Genomic DNA, 23,715 nt, shown 5'->3' on the forward strand with positions numbered 1-23,715 from the left:
GCTGTGCCATTTGTATAAAGACCATACAGTAGCAACTCTCCACCAAGAAATGAGAATTAGACTTTTTTTCTTTTGTCCTTCTTTTCAAAGTCCTTGACACTGTGAGACAGCTGATGTTTTGGGGGGAAGCTGCCTCATCGAGGTTCATGAGGGTTTTTACAGTTCTTTCAGCTGCTGCCAGCCCAAGGGAGAGAGAATAAATTCAGTTCCGAAATGCCAGCAGTCCAGCACGGCTCCGCCAATGGCCCTCAGACAGTTTGGAGGGGATGAGAGTGACACTGGCTATTGGCATGAAAGCGTCACGCAGTTTGCAGTCTCTTGGGGTTGTGCAGAGCTACAACTCCTCGAAGACATTTTTACTGTTGCTGGAAGTGTCACTGTCGGTCTTTGAAGTCAGGAGGGACCCATTTGTGATCATCTAATCTGAGTTGGAGCATGGTGCAGGAGACAGAGTCTGATCTAGGAATTACTGTGTCAAGCCTGAATTTCTCCTGGAGCTGTGTTGCACGTCAGTGTTAAAGACTTGATGTGATGGAGTATTTGAGGTGTCCTTAGGTGGATGGTTGCAGTGGTATGTTCTTCTTGCTGTTAAAAATGTGCTCCTATTTCTAGTCTGATTTATCTAATTTCAGCTTCCAAGCACTGCATCTCATTATGTCTTTTCACACAAGATTAAATAGGGCTCTCCTAGCTGAAAGTTTTGCAGTCTGTGATAGCTGCTTTGTTGTTCTTCAAGGTGGACCGAAAGGCTGGGCTTGCTAAGGATATGCCTGCCCAGCAGCCGCTGTTTTGGCACAGTTTATGTGCTCAGATACAAGTAAGTCTCAGATTAAATAGCTTGGGTTCTGCTGGTAATGTATCTGCAATGGCATGGAGATCAGAGTAGGTAAAGCAAACTTTTTAATCATATGTGTGTGTTTTTTTAATCATGTGATAGTCATGATAAACTGTTTCAAAACAGTAAAATAGAGTTAATTTTTGCAGCGCAAAATTTACATATTTCAAAAGGAAGTACTTTGCTAAGGAAAAACAAGTAGATTAGAGAAAAATCAGTGTATCTTTGATGAATCCCTATGGGGTAAGAATGAAATCTTCCCATGTGTTTGTTGTGTTTCCAGCACAACAGTATTTCAATCTTAATTGGAAAATTAGTCATATGAGGAGGTGCACTTGATACTGCATCTGCACACACAGATGACATTTGGATGGTGCACTGCTCTTGATCGTGTGAGCATTGCCATGGAATCCTTAACGAATGCAAGTGTTCAGAGTCTGGATTTGACATTTTGTCTGGAAGGACTGTGAGTGAAAATGCTATCTTTGAAATACTGTCTTGAACCCTTGTTCCCATTAGTAAAGTTGGAGAAAAGGGGTTGGAGAAAATTTAGATAGATCACCCTTTTTAAAACAACATTGTCCCTCATGATGTATTTTCTGGTGGCTTTTTATTCAGTGTAGTTTTAGAAGCAAGAAAAAATGTAGATTGATATCTTTATTTCACACTCAGTATGTTTTATACTTGGGAAGTATAATTTCAGAGGGGAAAAATGTCTTCTGCTGAATTGTTGGCAGCCTAACCTAGAGCGCACAGGAGGCTCTCAGGAAGGTGGGGACATCAGGTGTTGACCTATGTTGACGATGCTTCATTTGTAAGATTTAGTCAGATTAAAGCACAGAGTAATATGATGAATTTGGCTGCAGGCTCAGTGTTTAAGAATACACAAGGCAGAACATCAGCATACTTCCTTTATACCAGCTGAGACTGTGGCCCAGCTGGCAGACTACTCTGTGGGTGCCATTATCTTTTCCATAACAAGTTTCATACTCTCACATTTCATTTATTTAAGCATCTGTCATTACCTCTTCAGAAATCCCTTACAAATTAGAGGTGCAGCTTGCATAACTGAAGAGCAATTATTGTTCCATTACCAAGTAATGAAGTGCACACTTGTCTAGAAAGAATGATGTCTCCAAATATGATAAAGTTCAGCAAGAATCCCAAGATAATTTATAAAAGTGTTTTTTGCCTGTAGTCTGTAAATTTATATTTTAATAGGTGGTAGATCTTATATGTTATTAAAAAAAAAAAAAAGAAAAAAAAGAAAGAAAAAACACCTGTGAGATTGAGTTTGAAAAATTTCTGTATCAAAGTCAGGGAAGATGTTTTACATCATCGTGAAAGATGCCTCTGCCATGGCCCCAAGTTCGAGGTTGGCGTTGATTTGGTGTGGTGTTTTAGAGCACGCTGTGGTGTGATGTTGGTCCCCTGGTAATTCTGCCAGGACAGGGAGGAGGCTTCTGGAGAGGCAGGAGCCCTGGGACTACAGTACAGTGTGGTCATCGCCCAAGTTGCATTTGAAGAAGACACTAGTTTTCATCTGGTTGAAGTTGCAGGGCTCTTGAGCGAGTCCAGATGGTGCTCCTGGGGCCTGCTTTTGAGATGTTTGATTCCTGGCACAATCACTTGAAGCGGTAATGCTCTCCGCCAATTAGGCCTTGACTTTTCTCCGGCTCCCAAACACTGAGGTACTTCAGCAGGAAATTGTTTTGAATGTTTAGTCCTTGTGTTTAATGCTTTGTTGAGTAGAGCTTAGTGTGGTGATCACGGCCAGCTAATCCCTCTAGCAGAGTCCCCTTGTAACTGGGACACGTAATCATGAAGATTACTGGGTCATTGCAGCTGAACAGCTGGTGTTGATTGCTGTAGCTCTGTTTGTATTTGGTACAGCTGAGATTTCCACATCTCTGGGATCTCTGTGACAAGAGTCAGGCCACTGCAAATCTAGTGAATGGGCTGGCTGGCTGTACAGCTCTGACTGGCTCCATAGACCTGCCTGCGGTCAAGCAATATATACAAGCTGATGTCTGTGGGATGCTTCTTTCCTCCTTAAATAAGAAGCCTTGGAGTATTTCTGGCCATTTAATGTTGAAAGTCTTTTCCGATCTGTTAATGCTTATTTCCTTCAGTAACTTGTCTAATGGGAGTTGCTGTGCCTTTAGTGAGAAGAGATGTATGCTTCCTCTGCCTTAGTAAAAGAGAAGAAAAAAACTAAACAAACCAACACAACGCAGAAGATGGTCTGCAGATGGTATCTTCATAAAGTAGAGTCCTTCCGTCAAAGGCACCTCAGATGGTGAGGGACTGCTTGGCTCGTTAGACGTAGTCCTCTGTTAGCACGTGCAGACAGCGATCTAATCCCTTTCATGAACTGGCTCAGCGCTGCCTCTTGTCGTCCGGTTGGACTATCTCCATGGCTCCCCTTGGAAGGCTGTTCCACAGTCTGACAAGTTTGCCTGGAAGGCTTCCTTTTCCCAGCCTAAATGCTTCGGTGGCCGATTTATGCCAACTTACCCTTATGTCGGTGTTATCTTTTACCATATGCACATCTCCTTTTGTCTTTTCTGTTTCCCTTTGTGTGCCTGTACGTTCTACTATATGTGAACACAGACACGAAACAAAGGAGACTGTCGAGCAAGCTATGAAACTGGTGTTGAAGTGCGCGAATCTAGGGGCAACTCTTCTATGTCCTAAGTGTTCCTGGGGAGGGGGGGAGCAGTGGATTGCCATGGGCTGTTACCAAATAATTAAATTATTAATTATAAATTAAAATCCTCTTTAACGGCGTTGTCTAGGCAAGCTTTGCATAGCGACAACGGCTGAGACTCCAGAGAAGCTGCCTTCACTTTTGCCAGTGAGAAGAGTGTATTTGGAGTGCTTGTTTTTATTTTTATTTATTTCTTTTGGTCAAGTGCCATGAGAATCTCAGCAACTTATGCTTTTCATTCTGACTCACAGCCATTTTGAAAAAGCACAGGACAAAAACTATCAGCAACTGAAAATGCACGGGATAAAAAACATACCACCAGTATCCCCATCAAATTTAAGTTCCCTTCATGGGAGAGTGAAGCAGTAGAGAACGTCCTGTGTTATCTTGGCAACTGGAGAACAAGGAAAATGAAGTGTAATTATTTTGGGTAGGGGCTCCAGCTTATGCCTGGTTGGACGCTAGTGCAACAGTGCAGCTAGTGTTGGACACGAGTGAGGTGAGGGCTGAAAATCACACTGGACTTAAAACTTAATTATCAATACTTTCCTTTCATGTCAGTCATGAAACCTGCTGCTTCTTGTGGTCTTCTGGACTCCTAGAAGCATTAGTTGCCATTTTATCAGGCCCTTTGGAGACTTTTGCTTCCTTTGCCATGCTTATGGGGTACATCTTGCCCATTGTGTGAAAGTCTGAATGACTGTGTGAAAACGATACAGCTGGTGAGCAAAGATATTTTTTTTTTCTCGTATTTCATGTTATTTCATGTGAGTTTAAGAAAATGATGAGCATGTTTCCTTTCCTGGCAGTGTACTTGCTGGAGGGAGTTCTGCTCCCTGTGTCATGGGTTTCCATCCATGAAGTTCCGCAGAAAGAGTGTCTTTACTGAGGAGGAGTGACTTGCTCCTTTTTGGCTAGACAGTTTTAAAAGGCTGCTGGGGTCTCTAGGGGAAGTGCAGACACTTCTATAACCTCTGTTTCCCTTGGAAGGTGAGTAGGCATCTCCACTCCTGGCACAGCCCCAGGGCTGACTGACCTTTCTTCAGCTGCTAGGTGAAGTTGTGGGTTTTTCTTGGCTACAGCTATCCTCTGTGGACACGTGAGACAATATTGTAGCTGCTGGGCAGTGGGTTATCGTTTAGGTCACTGCCAGGTGAAGGAAGTCCTCTATGGGCTGGGTTGTTCTGCCTGTCAGCCATGGAGCGATGACTTTGGAGTGGCTGCAGAGCACAGCTCTCCAGCTCTGCACCCATCACTTAGTAATAGTACCAACTCCTGGCTAGCTAAAGGGGAAAAAAAAAAAAAGCTAAAGAGGAAATAACTTGGAGCTACAGAAATTAATGGTCTGAAGTGTTTCTGGTTCAGAGGAGACAAAATAAACTTTCTGCATAAGCCTGGATGTGCAGTGCTACGCTCCCTCACCATCCTCTGGCAGCCGTGTGAGGTAAAGGCATCTGACACCTTTCAATATTGGCATCAAGAAGAAGCTGAGGCTTCTTAACACCTCCCTGTACTCGGGTAACTTTAATTTCCTGAAAGCAGAGGAAGAGATGTTGAATTTCCCCCGCCCTCTCTCCCTGGCAGACTCTGGGAGGTGAATTCCTTTGTTTGGGAAACAAATTTGATTTTAAAGATGTTTATTTCTGTGACAAAAATACACTGTGGAGTACAGCCTCTAGACCTGATGTGAAGGTTGAACATTTTTGTGGTGAGGAGCTGCCCTTGGCATCAGGCATGGATGCCACTGAATTCTGCTCTGAGAAGCAGCCATGGTATCAACTCTGTACTGGGGTCCAAAGAGCTGAAAACGTATGTTAAGGGGGTTCAGATTTCCTTTTTAGCTTTCTGTTTGCCTGGTTCAGTAAAATATTTTTTTACAGAGCCATTTGTGTTAAGAAGTAGAGCTTAAATGGCTGGGAAGCTGGGTAGCTTAGCTCCTCCATTTCCTCAGCTTTCCACCTCCCTCCTTTCCCCATGCGGTTGTAGCTCCAGGTTGTTCAAACCAAAAGGATCTCTGCTCTGAACATATGCTGGCCTTTCAGATAAAACCCTCGTGCATTGTGTGGTGAATTGTGACATCCCATCAAGGGCATCCTGCGCCATGACCTGCTGCCTTCTTGAAATTGTTGTCATTTTGCTGCTGAACTTGCAGCTTTTCAGGTTGTTCTTTCTGTCTGCACTTGCGGAGATGCTGGTTTCAGTTGTTGTTACTTTTAAGGGAAACAACCATTCCAAAACCAGCAAATAATGTCTGATGTGAATTCTGGTCCCCTTTATTATTTTTCAAGCCCTGCCATGCTGATAGGATATATTAATGGCTTTGCTAACCTTACTTCATTTTGATGGAATGGTGTTTGTATATTATAAAGTAATAAATATGTGCTGTTCTGTAAAAATTATATTGTCACTTCAGTTCTATTATTATATTGTTAATAAATTTATTAAACAAATGGATATATATTTGTGGATTAGGTACGCGGTGTAAGAATATATTCCTGGAAGATTGTAAGAAATTAATACATATAGACCATGTTGCAAATCGCTTTTAAATAGCTATTGCCTTCATTTTCCCCACACTTGAGTGGGAAATCATGCTGCAGAGAGAAATAATGGCTCTGTGATAAATCTTCAGAGAAGTACAGATGAGGCATCCTTATAACAAGATAGGATAATTATCAACTGCTTTGTTTCCTGTGGCACGGATGGTGTATTTTGATGCAGCATTTGTGTAGGTGTGGTGAGAAAGCAGGGGAGGGCCAGAATGAAGAGAATTGGCTCTTAAATCTCAGTTTTCAATCTCAGCCAACCTAGTATTGCACAGTAGAAGCACAGCCTAGTAAAAGCACAAGAGATAAAATAGTGGGCTTTACTCTTCCTTGCCCACCTCTCTGCCCTCCCAGTTGGTTTTCTTTGTGGTTGGTATGTTGTAAAATCTTTTTGTACATTTTCTTTCTGTTTTCCTTGCTGAGAAACAAAAGATCCGTCCTTATTCCTGGCATCTTGCTGTGTGAGTTTTAATTAATGTTGTTGCAAAGTATGTTAAGATCCTTGGCTAGCAGTATAATTTTGGCAGTGGTTCAGTCTCCTGGAGAAAACTGTATGCCTTAGAGTCTAGAAACAAACAAAAAAAATCTTAACAGGTTTTTAGGGTTAAAAATAGACAGTGAGGTGTTTAAAAAAAAAATAGTGGTGGTGAAAAAAATTGCTTTTCTTCAAGTCCTGTAATCTGAAGTTCTTGTCTCATTATAGCTTTTTATTAAATGAGGTGTCTTTCCTCCTGGAGTTGGGAGTCATCCCTCTTGAAGTCTTTGGAAGAATGTCCATTTCGCATTGTCTCTGAAGCAGTATTTCCTTATGCAGCCTTATCCTTTCCTCCTCTGTTCTCAGGATAGAAATGAAAGGGAAACTTTGAAATTTGTCAGCTGTCCCCTTAAAAAGGAGGGAGCACATCTTTTTTAAACCAGTCAAAGGAACGGAAACCAGAAAACCTCTGGATTGCTGTCAGTCTGCAGAGGGGTAAAGATGCAGGAGGTGTCCTGCATCCTCTCTGCCAGGGCTGTCTGTCGGTACCGGCCCTTTCTCAATCACTGATATTAATGCTTTGAAGCAGGTCTCCGTTTCAGACTGTACTGCAGCACCGAGTCGTAAAATCAGCACTGGGACAAAATGGCTGCAATAACCACCCATTCCTCAACGTTGAACTGAAATGTTGGAAAAGGAGCTTGCAGTGCATTGCCAGGGGGCTCTTGCAGCATCCCAGAGCTTCAGAGGGGCTGGGATCCTGCCTTGCCCCAGCAGCACGGAGCTGCTGTGGGGGCAGGTGCATGTAGATATTGCAGAGCTGTGAGTCAGTCTTGCAAATTCTGTGTAACAGCTTGTATATAGAAGTCCTGAAGAAACAGCTGTTGGGCAGGGGATATTTTTAAAGCTAATATTGTCATTAGGATGGTTTTGTTGTTTTCTTTTTTCTCTCCATAATTGACTTGAATGAAATAACTGCTTACAAAATACGCGCAGGGAAGCCCATGTTTTTGGAGTCACATCTGCAGGTCCTCTAAAAAAATACAGTTAGCCTCATTTTGGGTACAGTTCTTAATTTTTCACATGCTTGCTCCAAAACCCGGCTGTGAAGCAGCTTGGGGACATCTGGAAGGTTAAATAACTGGTACTTCTGAAAAAAGCAGGGAAGTCATTTGGGGTGGAAAACTGCATGCTACAGCTTGACAAAATGTTTACTTGCTAGCAAAGATGCATTGCACCAAGTACAACGGCTCCTTTTTTGAGAGCATGAAGAAATTTGCATCCTATGTTATCCCATTTCATTTCTAGTGGCAGTGATGTTCTAAATTCTTCCATGTTAGGTGTTAACAATGAATTGTTTGGTGTAATTCACTCTGTGGGGGTGAAATCCTTGAAACTTCTGATGCAAAGTGTAGCTATGGACTACTTGTTTCAGGAGAGCCAACAGACAGTGCCATGGTAGATTGTGGACTGGACAGCTTGCTTACATACGAAGAGACAGAGATAATGGCTCTTTGCATCTCTGGGTGCTGATGCTCAGTTCAGCAGTGGTCAGTCATCTCGAGATGGATTTTCTGGTGGAGACCCGCCGCTGTGGGGCAGCCGGGTGCTCCCTCTTGTAACCGATGTGCAGCCCCAAAGAGCCTGTCTGACCTCAGCGTCTCAGGAGCTGTTTCGTCGCGGGGTTTCGGCTAAAGCAGATGACCGAGGTATGGTTGCCCTAACACAGACAATCTGCAAGTCATAAAGCAGCTATCCCCACCTTGTTTTTCCAGAGTTGCCTCTGCCAAAGTAGTCTAAGACTGGCTGGCACGTGGGGCTCTGGATAAGCTCTTCTCTGGCCTTCTCGTTACTGATTTTAAACATGTGTTACCATATCAACATTTTTTGTAGTCTTCTTTTATTTTTTTCCTGTCAAGAGGCAGTCTGTCTGTGTGCTGCTATTGCGAAATGACAGAAGCTTTTCCATTTGCGAATCTGGCTCTTTGACTGACCTGCGGAGCAGCAGATGAAAAGCTAGCCCCATGCCTTTTGAGGCTCTGCAACCTATTTTTCCATCAAAGCTGGTGTCAGTTTGGAGCTTTTAAAGGCAGGGCTGCCAAGAGGGTGAAGGCATCTCGCACTCTTTTGTACGATAAATACCAGACCCAAAAGGTGTTTTTTCTCCATCAGTAACTCTAATTATTTTTGTTAGGGCCTTGCAGTAGAGCCTGCTCTGTATCTGGACAGTGTGGGCTTAGAGGGAGCTGTGTCCAAGGGAGGTTAGCTCTATCTGTAGCCCGTGAAGAGAGAGAGGGTCCCAAGAGGATGACTCAGAAGGAAGGGTCCTTCTGCATCTCCCTTTCCCTTTCATCCCTGACCAGACAGGGTGGCTGGGGAAGCTCATTTCCCTTGGCAAAAGCTAGCCTCCCTGACTCCCTAAATATCCCCACTGCTGTTACTTTTCTTGCAGAGGCTTCCAGCTGCTTTCACCAGGATTTTGGCACGTGGCTTGGCGCGCATTGTTGCAGGAGAGCAGATTGATCCGTCAGCCCCGCGGTGCACGTGGTAGTTGCAGGGGAAGAGCAGAGGGCAGGGGAGGGAGGGAGGGCGGTGCTATGCTTGCACAGGCGTTGTAAATCCTGTGCGGTGGGTCGGTTAGCGCCAGGAATGCTGGCAGGACACGGATGAACAGCACCCAGTGGGATTGTCTCATTCTCCACCAAGTGCTGGCCCTGTACCAGAAGTTGTTTTAAAAAATAATAATAAAGAAGTGGAAAGAATCATGATTCCTGCTGTGAAATCAGCAAGAGGTGGCTGTTGACAGAAATGAAAGTGGGATGGAGTCCTCAGGGTTTCAGCTTCCCTTTCTGTGCCTTGGTGGATGCTGATATAATTTATGTCAGATGTGGCCTTGCAGAGCCAGTAAGAGAGGTCAGCAAGAGAGAAAAAGAAATTGCAACAAATGAGGTATCTGGCATGTTTGAGTTTTTAAGTTAGCTTGTGTGCAGTTGGGGGGTGGATGGATGGGTTGGGATCCTGTCTAATAAAGCCTTTATTCTGGAGATGTTACTGCAGAGACAACCACAGGATCCTGGGTACACATCTGAAATACTTCCACAAACACCTGTGTCTTGCAACTGGTCAAAGGCACGGAGTTGCACATGGGCCTTGCCCTGTGCCCAGGCAGTGAGCAATGGGCAGGGAGAGCCTCGATGCAGCCAGCGGTGCCACTGCAGGGTGCTGGATACGGCCACTGCTGCCAGCCTGCTCGCTCCTTCCCAAGGAGACGAGCAGGCAGCGAGGCAGCCCTGGGTTTGCAGCGCTCCTGCCAGCACAGGAGCTGCCAACGTCAGCGTGCAGCCTGTGCCAGAAAGGAACCAAAGCAGGGTGCAGCCTGCTGACCTTGCAGGAAGGCGGGACCAGGCAGGAGCCCCTGCTAATTTCCAGCAGGGTGAAAATTAAATGATTAGATTTTGTCCTAATGGAAAAAAAAAAAAGGCATCCTGAAAAGCTTAGTTTAACCCAAACTGTTTTTTCGTTAATCCTAATCATCTGCAAAAACAAAACACAAAACCTTTCTCAGTGAACAGTATGCTTTGTTTCTATTTCAGACATTTGCTAAATAAGAAATGTCGAAAGAGTTAGATTCAACAACAGCCACACTTTTTTCAGGGGTGGGAGAGAAAGAGGAGGCTATTAAGATGCTGCTCCTTATTCCCACTGGCCTGGATTGCTGAAGGCTGCCCATTGCAACTCCACTTCTTCTTGTGGAGCTCTCAGACGTGTAGTGCGGGGCCAGCAAAGTTATTTGCAAATCTGGAGTGAAATAGCCAAGACATTTTAGCTGAACAAACACTCCTTTTTTCTCCAAGCATTTTAGAAATTTTATTGCTTCCTTGAGAAACTATCAGTATAGCACACATAATAGCAAAGCCTGTGCAATAAAAAGAGAAAACCAAACGAATTGGATCCTGTTCCCTTTGAGAAGAGGTATTTCACCCAACAGTAAAAGCCTCTTCTGAGCCATGACAGAGGAGGTTCTGAGGGTATCTGAATTCTCCTCTCACCTGAGCACCTGTCTGCCGCAGTCAGAGGAGCTGCGAGGAAGTGGTGTTGCTCTCTGGTTCCTCTCTAGACATTGCTCATTTGTGTAAAATATTGCAGGAGACGGTCTGCTTCCTTAATCTGTATTTGCATATGGATGCGATAACCTCCGTTTCCCCTCTCTATGCCTCTTTCCTCCTTAGCCCCTGTCTTTTAATTAAATGCTTGAGAATAAATTGGGAAGTTTGCTTCATGCAATACCGTTAGCACTCATGGCTGACCTTCAGGAGGCTTTTTTTCTTCAGTAAATTCATAAGGAAACTAAATCATTTAAACCAGCTGGAAGATCCCCTAAATGCTACAGTTCTATAATCATTTCCCTCCCAGCTTATAAAACTGGCTTTCTCCAGTTTACTGCCAGGCCCTTTCATTGCAGATTGAAAAAATAAAGGTCTCCAAGGACTTGGGCTTCTCAACTCTTCTAGAGATCGATTGGATCAATTTTCCTTCTGTGCGTTTCGACATCTCTGTCCTAATTCTGGGGACAGTCACTGTGGCACGCTGTCAGGTGGCTCTTTGCAAAGGGACAGATTCCTGGATCTGATCAAGGCATTAAAACAAGCTCATCGGAGGTTAAAAGCGACAAAAAATAACAGAGCAGTGGGTAATTGCTCTGTAATGGGTACCAGTGAATCTGTCAGAATTTTTCTTTTTACCTGAGGCAAGCAACCTGTGGAGTAATGCAGCATGTATTGTTTGGTCATGACTTTAAACTCATGCAGATGATTTGTAGCGATTTCATAACACGAGTTTTATTAGGTTGCCTGAAGCACACTATGTTCATCAACACTTCGCCTTGGTTCACTCCATCCATCTTGTAAAATTCTTTCCTTTCTGGCCCTTGTGAAAAGTGCGCTTTCTTCTCTTCTGCCTCCTAGCCCTGAGCTATCAGTTCAAGGAAACAAAACTGAAGCACACAAAATAGCTTTGCTCAAGTGCTCGCACTTGGATAGTTTGTGCTCTTCTCAGGAGGCTTTTGACAGGCAGCAGCCATGTAAGTGAACTCCACTCTGCTGCCTCTCTGCTCCTCAGAAAATCCTGCTGCAAACCCCCCCTGCCCTGAGCGTACTGGCTAAGAGACTCATTGCCAAACGGGAGACGCTCTGTAGCACGGCCAGTGCTTGTAGTGTTCGCCTCGTACGCCAGCCACTGCAGGAGGAAACCACTGTTTTGAGAATTGTTTCTTTGTTAACAAGGTGGGATCGACAAGTTAAGTTTGAGGTGAAAGCTTATGCTCTCAGTGAAGATGCTCGGCCTCTTTCCAACGTGGGAGGTGGCAGTGCGCTGGACTCGTTGTTTGCGTCTCGCAGGAGCAGTGGGGGTGGATGTCCCCGCTGGCCTGGCTTTACCTCTGCCTGTTCCCTCTCTGAAAGCCCAATGGCCTTCAGTGAGGATTTTGCTCTCTGGATGTGTTTCTGGTGATCAAGCTGAGTCTGCTAAATAACTAGATTTGTTTGTATTGTTCTTACTCTTATTTTTCTCAGAATAGCCTTCTTTATTCAGGGTCTGAGGGCAAGAGTTATGAGTAGTTAATTCAAGAATGTTTTTCTTCCCATACATTTTATCAGTTACAAAACCTTCAAAAGTAAACCAGAAAGCATAAAAAAAATGTGGGGGAAAGAAAATATTCTGGAATAAGTAAAAGCATTACTCCTTCACAAGATTTTTCCTACTGATGCATATTTTGGAAAAAGAACCTTTTTCCTCTGTATTAATAATACAAGTAATTTGAAAGTTTTTACAGTGGCTTATAAACAACAGTCTGTATTGATACTTTTCATTCTCGAATTAGGTTTTAAAATATTGCCTTTGTTTTTGCTCTACAGTTCAGGTTTCTGTGCTGTGTTTTTGTTTGGCTTGTGGGTATATCAGATGCTTTACTTGTTTAATTGCATTTTAACCACGAGAGTATATGTGATTGGCGTTTGGAGCAAGTCTTTGTTTCTCTGGAAATGGTCGTGGAATAGCAATTCTGATTGCTGCTTATGGATGTTACATTTAATCAATAACTCAAATACAGAAATAATGGCAGCGCTCTGTCTTCAGTCTTGGCTGGCAATATTACCCACGCTGGCTGATACTTCTTTCTTAATTATTCAGCAAGGGCCTATTTATTGTGTTTAATAATAGGATCAAACATATGCAGTGCAAATATTAAAGGGGAACAAGAAGAGAAAAAGAGTTGGTTAATTTAATGAAAATACCTGTTTCCTGCAAGCAAATCTATGCAAGAGTCTTGGTATCAGCTTAGTTACGGCATTGCTTGTCCCAGGGGTTCTTTAAAAGTGAAATTTGGGAGAACCAGCTCTCCTGTCTTAGTTGGAGTGGGGCTGCCTCCAAGCTGAGGATCAGAGGCCATGGCATTGCTTTTCTGTGGCGACTCTTCTCACAGCCTTTGAGGACAAGCTCCTGGCTGTGTCTGTGTATGTGAGGAGCAGCAGGCCAAGAGCCACCGTGGGCTGTGAGGCGCGGCCTCAGCACCCCATGGCCTACCCGCTGGCCTCTTGTTCAAAACCTCCATCCCTGTCCCTGTGGAGGACACATGGCTGGCTGGGTAGCAATCCAACGTGATGGCAGCACGCAGACCACAGCTTGACCCTTGGCTTTTCCTGACAGTGCGTTCTCCTAGGCAAAGCCACATGACTGGGGTCCTTGTCCAAACTCAGGACAGCGCTGCCCCACCACAGCACACTCTGTTACCTGCTGTTACATGTGCCTACTGTATGGTGTCTGCTCCCTTAACATGAGTAGATGTGTTTGTGGTACATCACATAGCTCTTCTCTCCTTTCACCTCCTCCATCACCTGTGTCATCTTGCCTGGACACCTGCACCATTTTTGACCAGATCCCATCACTGTCTAGAGACTGGCTGAGCAAGCACAAAGCCCCGGGAGTATCCTCTGAGGGAGCTAAAACTTCTCCTACAATGTGTGGCTCCTTCTCCTTGCCTGTGCCAGCCTGCTTTCTCCTACAAGAGGCCCGTCTGCCCACTCCCTCTCCACATCAGCAGGCACAGCTCAGTCCCCTCTGCCTGGTTGAGGTGCTCCCTGGCCAGGTCCTGGCTCTTGAGAAGGTCGCTAACCTCAGGGCTCATAAAGGCCAGCATCGCTGTCTCCTTTTGCCTGGCTTTTGGGTTGGGCGTGTTGCTGGAAGATGCCCCACATAGCAGCCAAAGCAGGCAGTTCTTGTGTAAGGGACATGAAGTGATCTCGGCTGTGGCCTGCTGGAGTGACCCAGACCACTGGTGACTTTGGAGGGTAAGGAAGCTTTGAGCAAACTTCACAATGCAATTTCATCTGCTTGCCTTGAGCTGAAAGGGTGACACGCCTTTTGGTGTTGGGTTTCAGGGAGGAGAAGCTATCAATTACGTGGGGATATTTGGTCGTCTGTATAAACACACATCTGAGCTGAGCATTACTGAGTGTCAGCTCTGGTCCCATCCCATCAAAGTTTGATGTGGCTGGGGGATGCGTTACAGACTGTTGCAAACTCCCCAAGGCAGAAGTTGCTCATATTTCTGGCTAAGTGAGCGCAACATCCCGTAAACTTTCTTGTGAGCAAGCTATGCAGGATCTCTCATGTTTGCCAAGTTTTTAAATATCAGTATTTAAACCCACTTCTGTGGCGGTAGGAGACTACAAAATGATGTCGTTTTCTTGCTGTTACTTACTTTTTGGAAGTTGCCAATGCAGTTCAAAGAGAATATTTTAGGGACTTAAAGAAGGCTGGATTATTTGTGGTCTTATTTTTCTGGCAATAGATGAGACTGAATTGTGGTCAAAATAGGATAAAATATAATTATTTTTTCTAATTCTGCCAAGTTTCAGAATTATTCTTTTATTGATGTGCTTTTGGCTTTTACCATTTATTATCTATTTAGATCAGATAGAAATAATAGCTTTGCAAAGGAAATCCATTTAAAGCAAGCCACTAATCTTTACAGCCTATTGCAGATTTTAATTTTAATTTTTTACAAATGAACCCTAGCATGACAGAGCCCTGAGTGTCTGTGATGAAAGAGCTGGTCCATTTTTAATTTGAAGAACTTAAGGATTTTTGTGTAGATGATTGAGTGGAAAAGTGACAGAGATGAAAGTTGTTGGAAGTATATTGTTTAGTATTTCATGCCAACAGTAATAGCACAGGCACAATTTACTTACAGAGCTTCTGACAAAAGCAGTCATTTGCTGCCAATTTTTGAATTGTTTTCTTTCAGATTCTTTCTGTGTTGCTGTATAACTTTGGCATTGAGTTGCATTTGATTGCAAACATCAAAAAGTTTCACTGAAAGGATACCATCTCTGAAGAATGTTATTTTTCTTCTCCGCTATATTGCTAACAGACTTGTGTCATTCATATTTAAAAAGAACAAGCTATTTTTGAGGCTGTTAAAAATAACAGGCGGTTTCCTAACAAGAGAAGAGTGAGGAAGGACTTTTTTGCCATTTATTTTGTATTTAGAGATGGCTATGACATATTTACAGATTGCGTTATTTAATCTGACAGAGGCAAAGGGACATGCTAGATCAAAATGTGAGATTAGGAATTTTCCGGAAAGGAAATACCTTCTTCCTGAAGTATGCAGCACTGACATCCAGTGAACTGTTTTTTAAGTAGCTGGTACATGGGTTTCATTTGGAAGGAAAAGTTTGTGGAAAGTGGTCCAAGCTTCAGTTTGCATACAGTACAGCTGAATTTTGTGCCTCTGCTGCTGGTGGCTTTTGACAGAAGGTCTGGGTCCAGCAAGGACCATTCCTTTCCTTTCCATAAGCGGATCTGGAAAAATTCTCAATGTAAACCATTAGGTTATAACCGCTATTAATTGGCAGAGGATCTTCAGGGGAATCCAGGGAGCTTTGTGACCTTCATCTAATACCTTGTATAAGCAAACTCGTGCTGCTGCAGTGATGTCGTGCACTAGCTCTTGTGTACCCCTTGCTCTCTGTTTCCCCCGAGAGCTCGCTGCCCTACGGCAAAATCAGAAAGGGGAGGAAGAGGAGGGAAGGTTGGCAAACATATGACTGCCCCCCTTGGTTTTTTGCCCATCATTTTTTTTCAATTATTCTCTCACTGTCACTTGCTGTTTGTTTCTAAATTTTCATTAATTAGTTTTTGGACATTAAGACTGACAAACTCCCCCCAAAACCTCTCTGTTTTACTGTCCTGAAGATGCGCAGTCCCTCTACACCACCACAGCGTGTGATAACGGCTCTTCTTTCCGTCTTCTTATCTCTGTGTTAAGGACTCAAACTGTAGACGTGTGTGTTTTTCCCCCTTCTCTAATTAAATGAAAAATGAGCATTTAAATTGAATTTGACAGGTAGTTTAGGATTACAAGTAAATTATGGAAGTATTAAAGAAATCTCAAAACAAATTGATTCTGTAATAAAACAATATTTTTCAGGCTAAATTTACAGGAGGTTCAGGTTATTTTCTCCCTTTATTTCTTTGCAAATTGTGCCTAAATCTTGTTCCAGAACAAGAGCTTTCACTTACCAGACTCGCTTGATTTGCCAGAAATGCTCACAATGACATTATTTGTCTCTCAAAGCATCACAAAACACTTTTTTTGTGTTGACTCCAAGTGATGGTTTTAAAAATATAATTCAGAAAACAATAAAAATAAAGTGTTCACCCTGATTGAGAGAAGGCTCAGCTGTAAAAGTTTGTTTTCTTTCCCCCCTTCCTCAAATGAAACTCTTCAGCTGTACCACCAAGTTATTTAAGTTCCTTAAAGAGCTGTTTCAGGACTTCTGAGGCTTGGGACCAGCTGAACCTCGCCTACCTGTGCTTATTATCAGTGCCTGTCCCTTTGTTTAGGGCTGCTTTTCCTGAGGAGGAGCTACGCATTTGCTCAGGGGGAGCTTTTGCAGCTCCAGGTGAATGCATCCATCCCTGCCTTGGGCTGGGTGCCCACCTTCGCAGGCAGGCTTACAGCTGCAGTATGCTCCTGCTCACTGAGCCCTCACCGTGTGTTACGGGGCCGCCTGCTTGTGCGGTGCCATGTGTCTGTCCGGGGGGGGGTAAGTAGTCTGTGTAAATGTGTTGGCTTCTTTTTTATCCTGTTCTATTTTTTTTCTTCTCTTTTTTTCCTTCCTCACTTGATCTTGTCTGGCACTTTATTTGAAGCCACGATGGTTTGCTGTAGTTAGCAGTGGTATATACAATTTCCTGCTCTGAGGTGTGCATCTTTCCTTTCCGGTGCTGAGTCCAGAGGCTCACCAGGAATAGACTGACAGTCTCATAGACATTGATTTCTGTGCCCTTTCTCTGCTGTATTTTACTGATAGAAGGGATCTATTCCTCCTCTTCTGTCCTACTGAAGTCTTCTGCTCCCTCTAATTTTTATTATTATTTTTTTCAGTTTGCTTACTGGGTTTCCAGGCAAACACAGCAGCAAGAAGCTAGAGCCTTAGTTCCCTAACTGCACAAACATAATCTTAAGCCACCACGGTTCCTTCTGTAACTCAGCACACTTCGACCAAAGTTTGTATTTACTGACACGAAATGTTTTATGGAGACCATCAAAGCAATGCAACAGGCCTCCTCATCTTTTACGGTTTGTTTGTAAATGTTTACTAAGACACTTGCTTCCCAGGGACACCTCAATAATTTCCACTCGCGGTAATGGAGACTCATGCATGACTGGAAGATAACCACCTCCCTTTTCTCATTAGTTTCTTTTTTTTTTTTTTTTTTTTTTGTGACTAGGGAGCCTGTCTTACATATCTCACAGCCCTCACACTCCTGTCAACATGCAGTGGGTCTGCAAGCAGCCCCTTTACCAAGCCCGGCTCTGGTGGAGTGAGCTGGGCGCTTGGGTGCTGTGCTGTGTTTTGGGGGAGCCTGTATTCAAGAGCTGCCAGCTCTTTTCTGTGCAGAGACACAGAGGCAGTAGTCAGTCTGTAGGAGTCCTGGCTATCCTCTGTGTTTTCAGGTCCATCTGCTCATGCTGGAGTGGTTAGTTGAAAGCACAGCTGCTTTCTGAAGCAGCCTCCTGTGCCACAGCTCAGCTCCTAAGTGCTTGCTGGGGATGCGACAAAGCGAGCTCCAGTGGCAGCAGGTTTCTTGGATACTGCTGCTGGATCTTTGGTAGCAGCAGAGGTCTGAGTGTCCTACTCTATCTCCGTCCTTTTCTTCTTTTTCTCTCCAGTCCTGTCTCCTCTTTCCTCCTGTACTATTCCTCCTTATGCCTACCTTCCCTTCTTTCTCTTTTATCCCCTCTCTTCCTTGTTATTACAAGGAAGCCTCAGGTAGCCTCTTACTTAGCCACAAACATTCAGTCCTCTGCTGTCCAAGCAGATGGTCTCTTCCAGGCTGGGTGCAAGCACTGCTGGAGAGAGGCTCGTATCTCAATTGCTTTGCAGGAGCAATTGAAAGGAGAGTCTGATGCTGCTCCTGCTAGATGGTGTTACGTAGGGCTAGAGACCCTGGGGAATTGATACAACTCTCAAGTCAGGAGTGCAGATAGAAATTTTTTTCCCCCCAGTGGCTTGTCATGTGCCCAGAAGTGGAGCGAGTCATCGGTGGAAGCAACAGCAGGCACATCTCTGCAGTTTCTCTGCTAAATTTCAAGTCCTTGCTCCAAAGTATGCAACCATGGAAGCTTTTTAAACAAAATGGTTGCATGACTCACTGATAGGGACAAAGCAATGATTCTCTCTGATCACTTTTTCAGAAATGGTCTAACTGTTTTACCTGAGACCTTCAAGGAAGAAAATAAATTCAGTTTGACACAAACTCGTGGAATGGAAGACTTTCAGCATGAATGAATAAAGCTTATCAAAAGAACAAGGAACGGAAAATAGGGGGTTGCAGTTGAATGCTTGGAGCAGCTAAAGCCTAGACGCTGCTATCAGTGCCGCTTGTAATGCGGTTACATGAAATACACTATACCAGCCCTTAACAGACCTGGGATGGGAAATAACGAGCCTAATGGTGAATTTCAAGGCCTCAGGTGTGTGTGATGCAGAGGAAATAAAATGGCTGAAATCAATGAGAGTTTTCAAATTGCAGGCACGGTGCTTTGGTTTCCTGAGATGTGGTGGAAGGTGGCTGTGCTTTGATGAGGTCTTATTTTTCCTGTTAGCCCTGCTCCACCTTGTCTCCTTGTCGCGTTGGTGGAATGTCTGGTATGAAGGGAAGCTCTCTTTCATCTTCTTGGTCACATCTTTGATCAGTTAAGGGTGTTTTGCTATTTTCTTTCTTTTTTTTTTTTCCTGTACCCTTACTGTGCCTTTCTCTCTTCCTCCCAGTTTTCTCCCTCTACTTTTACCCAATGCAGAACAAGGTACATGATGCCTAACAGCGTAGAGGAAGGCCACGAGTTGGGTCATCCTGGCTATATGTGCCAACACAGTTACACCCTGCTCTGTTTTGCCTGGAAATCCAGTAAAGTGCAAGAACGCTAAATTTGCAGTCATGGCTGAAAAAGCACATGAAGTGTGTGTGCCAGTATCAGTGCAAATGAGTTAAAACACTTGTGACTTTCATAAAATCTCTCCATGGCTTTTAAAGAGTCAGTAAAACTGCTTCTGTTTGTGTGTGTTTATGCATCTGGGTCTGCGTGGGTAGCGGTGGCTGGGGTTTAAGGCTCTTCAGGGAGAGAAGGAGCAAGGATACTGCATGTATGCTGCAGGGGTTGTCAAGACTACTCATAAATTGGGAAGCAGGAGGACTTTTCTTTCTTCTCACTTGAAAAAGTTGTAGCTATGACTGATACTTTATTTCCCTGTGTTGACAGGTATTTTAAGTAATTGAAAAATACAGACGTTTAGAATATATGTGTATATATATTTTTTTTTTCTTTTTCATTTGTATTTTTAATTCCACAACAGATTTTCGCTCCTGTTTTCTCCCTGGGCTATCACATATCCTTTATGGTCCTCCTTAAGGAGGAATATAGGCCAAATTAAGCTGAGAAGTTCCTTTTCCAATTTAAGATGTACTTGGCTAGACAGATTGTAAGGGAGTCATCTGTATGTAGAAAATGTAAGGAGGGTCTCTGTAGATAAAAATGTGGCTCCTGTAAAAATTCTGCCTTCTCAGAAGGGAAGTCTGACTGACTAATTAGATGTCCATCTACCAATGATCTAAAACTGACCTTAACTTAAAATAGCCCCCTTCTAAGTTGAAAAATGCCTCGATTAGAGGTCTTTTGTCAGGAATTAAGAATAGGTAAACAAGGTATAAAACCTTGCTTTTATACTCCTCCTCTAATGTCTTCCCTAATATTAGGGGTTTCCAAAGGGTTAGTTCAAAACACTGGTGGTTGCTGGGAGTGGGATCTGCCTCCCGAGAAGAATATAAATGGGAGTGACGATCCTCTCACAGCAGAGGGACCTGGCTAAAACAAGATCTCAAAATGCCAAAGCTTGTTCGGCCATGTGTAGATTGGTCTTTCAGATGTCCCCGATGGGTAGCATCCACCATACATCTTAATCGCTTGTTTCTCTCCCTTAAGAAAGCTTTCACAGAGAACACACGAGTGAGTTCACATTTTACACCGAAACTGAGTCAGCTCCAGCGTGGGATAAATGTGTTCCTGATAGCGGTTTGTGATCGCTCACAGTGTCATGGCAATTAACTGCAGCTGAGAAGCTGTCCCACTCGTCTGTAAACTCTAGGTGCCGTCAACAGCGAAGACAAATTAAAAAGCTGTCTGCTTCTTCGCAAAGTTTGTTTTGATTAACGGGAAGTCCATCTGGTACCAGCGAAGTTTACATTGCTGTAAACTGCGCGGTATTGAGTTTTACTAGGCCACCTACCCTGCTGCCTTCAATTATGAAATCCGCGAGCGCTCTGATGATGTAATTGATTTCAGGATGAGCCGTGCTTTTCAGGAAGCCAGAGCTGCCAAAGATCTGTCTTGGCCTGCGTTCGAACTGTGTGAGAGAGGTCCCCGCTTTATTAAGCGGTCCCTGGATTTATTGTTTGTTGTGATTCTGGTTGCTTCAGGGAGTATTCCTGAAAGGCTTTTAAAAGATAGCTAGTAGCCAATTACATGCTGGTTTGCTTTGTGGGGAAGCTGGCGCGAAGCAGCGGTGGAACCTCTGTCCAAACGTGCGCTTTTCACACCCAGTCAGCGAACCTGGTGATCTGGATTTCTTGCCCTAACTTTATCTTTTCATCATGAAAATCTGCGAGACCCACATCTTGAAATGTTCGCCTTGTTTTATGCTCTGGAGGTAGTGTTTTGCTGCGTGGAGCTACCGTCAGTGCAGTTTTCCTCCATATGTCCTGTGCCCACTCCCACATGGGAATACATGTGTGTGTGTTTTGGCACCGTGAGCCACATTACAATGGTCGGGGTGGAGCAGGTGATAGGGAGCGGTTCCCATTAGCAGTGGGGTATTTGGCAGCCTTGGGTGGTGTGCAAATGCACAGAAATCTGACCTGTAAATGGCTTTATGCAATGCAGCTGTTTTAAACAGGTATGAAACAGTTGACCTTTCGTAACAGCAATTTCTTTGATTGTCCCAGTGAAAGACAAAATCAAGAGCTTGAGCTGATCCTAAGGCTGTCTGGGGGAAGCTCTGCATAATTTGCAGCTTGCAATGCATCTAAATTTACCATGTGTATGTTGCGCGTGCTCTGTCTCACTGACATTTAGCAAATGTCCGCATCCAGGTGCCACTTGCAGTTCATTTGACTTTAATACACAAACTGAGTATTGTTCTTTGCCCACACCAGACTTCAGATGTTTTCCTACTTACCTTTCCTGAACCAAGTAGTAGGCTCTGGAAGGTGCTCTGAAAACCACACGGTTCTTGTAAAGCTTGGATGCACTGAGGGAACCTGTACGTTTGTGCCGCTCATGCAGGTTGAGTTAATGGGCAGATGGCTTGGACATTGAGCACTGAGCAATGCCACCTTTCATGGCTTCCAGATAGACCTCAGGACAGCAGCTTTCCGAAAATGGAATAATCGGCTTCTCAGTTAACTACCATGGAAAGAAGCATTTCTTAACCAAAGCTGCAAAGTAGCAAAAGCATTTGGAGGGTGGATCAGAAAGTTAAGGGCTCTCTGAACTCTCTTGCTTCACCTGTTCCCTCCTACCCTTTGTTTTCATTCTGGCGCCTGCTTGCTTGCAGCTCATCTGCTCTTCAGCACGGAGCGGTGATTTGCAGTTAGTGTCTACCTAAAGGTTTTTTCTTGTTTTTTCCTCCTGAAGATGTTACTGCTCCACAAACACAAACTGTGAGAGGCCAGTGAGGATTCTCTGAAATGCTTTCAAAAGTCCTGCTCTGCAGTAGCCTGAGCTACCCAAGGATCTACCTGTAATTCTGCAGAGCACTTCAGATTAATTTTGACTTGTGGATAAACTCATGCCTTGAAACTGTTTGGTAGCTTCTGTATAGTGTTGTGCTTGCTGCAAGGAAGGTGCAAGATAGAGGCAGACAAAAAAAATCAAAACCAAGATGTTAGGAGTGAGCATTCCTGCACTGTGCTGCCAAGGATGAAAGAGCCAACTGGGAATGATCTCTTAGGTGTGAGATCCTTGCCCAGCATGTGCAAAGTCTGCATGCCCCCACCTCCCCATGGGTGCTTCCCCTGGGCCTGCGGCACTCCTGGATGTGGGTGGCTGGTCTGGAGGTGGTGAACATGTGGCCCGGAGCTGGTGGCAGCCTCACCAGTTTCAGGTCACTGGTGCGAGGTGATATGGTTTCTTGGGGACAAAGTTGGCAAACTTCTTAACGCCTATGTCTCTAATTGAAGTCTTGGAGGGGGAGCTGAACTGTTCTGGCTGCTCTTTTTTTTTCCAGAATAATTCCACCTAAACCAAATATTTGTAATGGAAAATTTCTGCCCAAAGTGCTACAGCTAGTTAAAACTTCAAGCAAGTGAAAACAGGTTCTTTGTAATGAAAAGAGTCAGGCAGTGTGATTAATAGAGGGCTCTCCTCCCCTCCACCCAGCAAAAATATAAACAAAATGCAACCTAACACTTCTGTTCTTGCCGGAAATCATAAGGGAATAGATTTTCATAAAGGGTTCCAGTGGGAACAAAAGACCAGGGTTTGATTCAAAGGCTATTAAAGTCACTGAGAGCCTTTCCCTTTGGCTGCGGTGGGTTTTGGAGCAGGGCCACAGTGAACACTTGAAGGCCAACCTGACCTTTCTTGGAGAGGGAAAGCTGAAGACTTAGTTTCATCTCACTTGTACTTGCTTCAGCCTGACTGAAGTCAGTGGGAGCTCAAAAAACTTTGCACTTTGCAGGGTTCAGCCCTTGAAGACTCATCTGACATTTAAGTCAGAGTCTGCGCTTAAATGTCAACATTTGGAAATAAGTAGACACGAAGATGCAAAGTCTTTTGGCTTTGCTTACGATGTATGGTCTGGTTACTGAGCGTTATGCATGATGTGGAAAGTTTTCTGAAGAAGGGCTGTTTTGTAGAGGGCACCCAAATGTCCTGCTTTCTTGATGTTAAATGCTCGCTCTGTTCCTTGCTGGCTTTGCCCCTGTTGCCTTTGTTTGCAGTGCAGTTTTTTATCCATCTTTCCAGGGTGACCAGGACTGCAAACTTCCTAGTATAGAAAATTTGAACAAAAAGCCAGATATTAAATACCCTGGGCGGCTTTAGGAAGTGTTACAGTCTTGTTTTTTCTGAGACTTGAAGGGTGGAAGCAATCATGATAAACTGTGCTGAGGAATTTGGGAGGGAAATATATTTATATGCTAGATGTTCATGGGAGAAATGTATGATGCTGTCATACTTGGAAAACTAACGTGTGTGCAGGTGTTGTGATTCATTCTATATTTTTTGTAAATCATTTAAATAGAGTATCCTGGTACTGAGTATTTGTTACGCAGAAGACCCTGCAAATGTTTGGGCTCTGAATTTATTTTGTTTACTACTTATTTGTAACTTCTTAAAATTATCTGTCAAGTTTCCAATGGTTTTCTAGTTCCTCTCTGCTTAAAATATTCTTATCATCTCTTCTGTATTTCTTTTTGTTTCTCAGCACTTTATTACAGTGACAAAAACTCTATCAAGCCCCATAGAAATGGAATAAACATTGAATTAATGTCATAGGGATGCCACCATTTGTTATATTAAGAA

General features: G+C 43.8%; 1 protein-coding gene across 1 annotated transcript in view; it reads left to right on the forward strand.

Annotated features, from left to right (window-relative positions):
* Positions 1 to 23,715, forward strand: part of TMTC1 (transmembrane O-mannosyltransferase targeting cadherins 1) — a 151,239-nt gene that overhangs the window by 31,010 nt on the left and 96,514 nt on the right. The gene's annotated exons all lie outside the window — the stretch shown is intronic.

Source organism: Cygnus atratus, chromosome 1, assembly GCF_013377495.2.
Source record: "Cygnus atratus isolate AKBS03 ecotype Queensland, Australia chromosome 1, CAtr_DNAZoo_HiC_assembly, whole genome shotgun sequence".
NCBI classification, from domain to species: domain Eukaryota; kingdom Metazoa; phylum Chordata; class Aves; order Anseriformes; family Anatidae; genus Cygnus; species Cygnus atratus.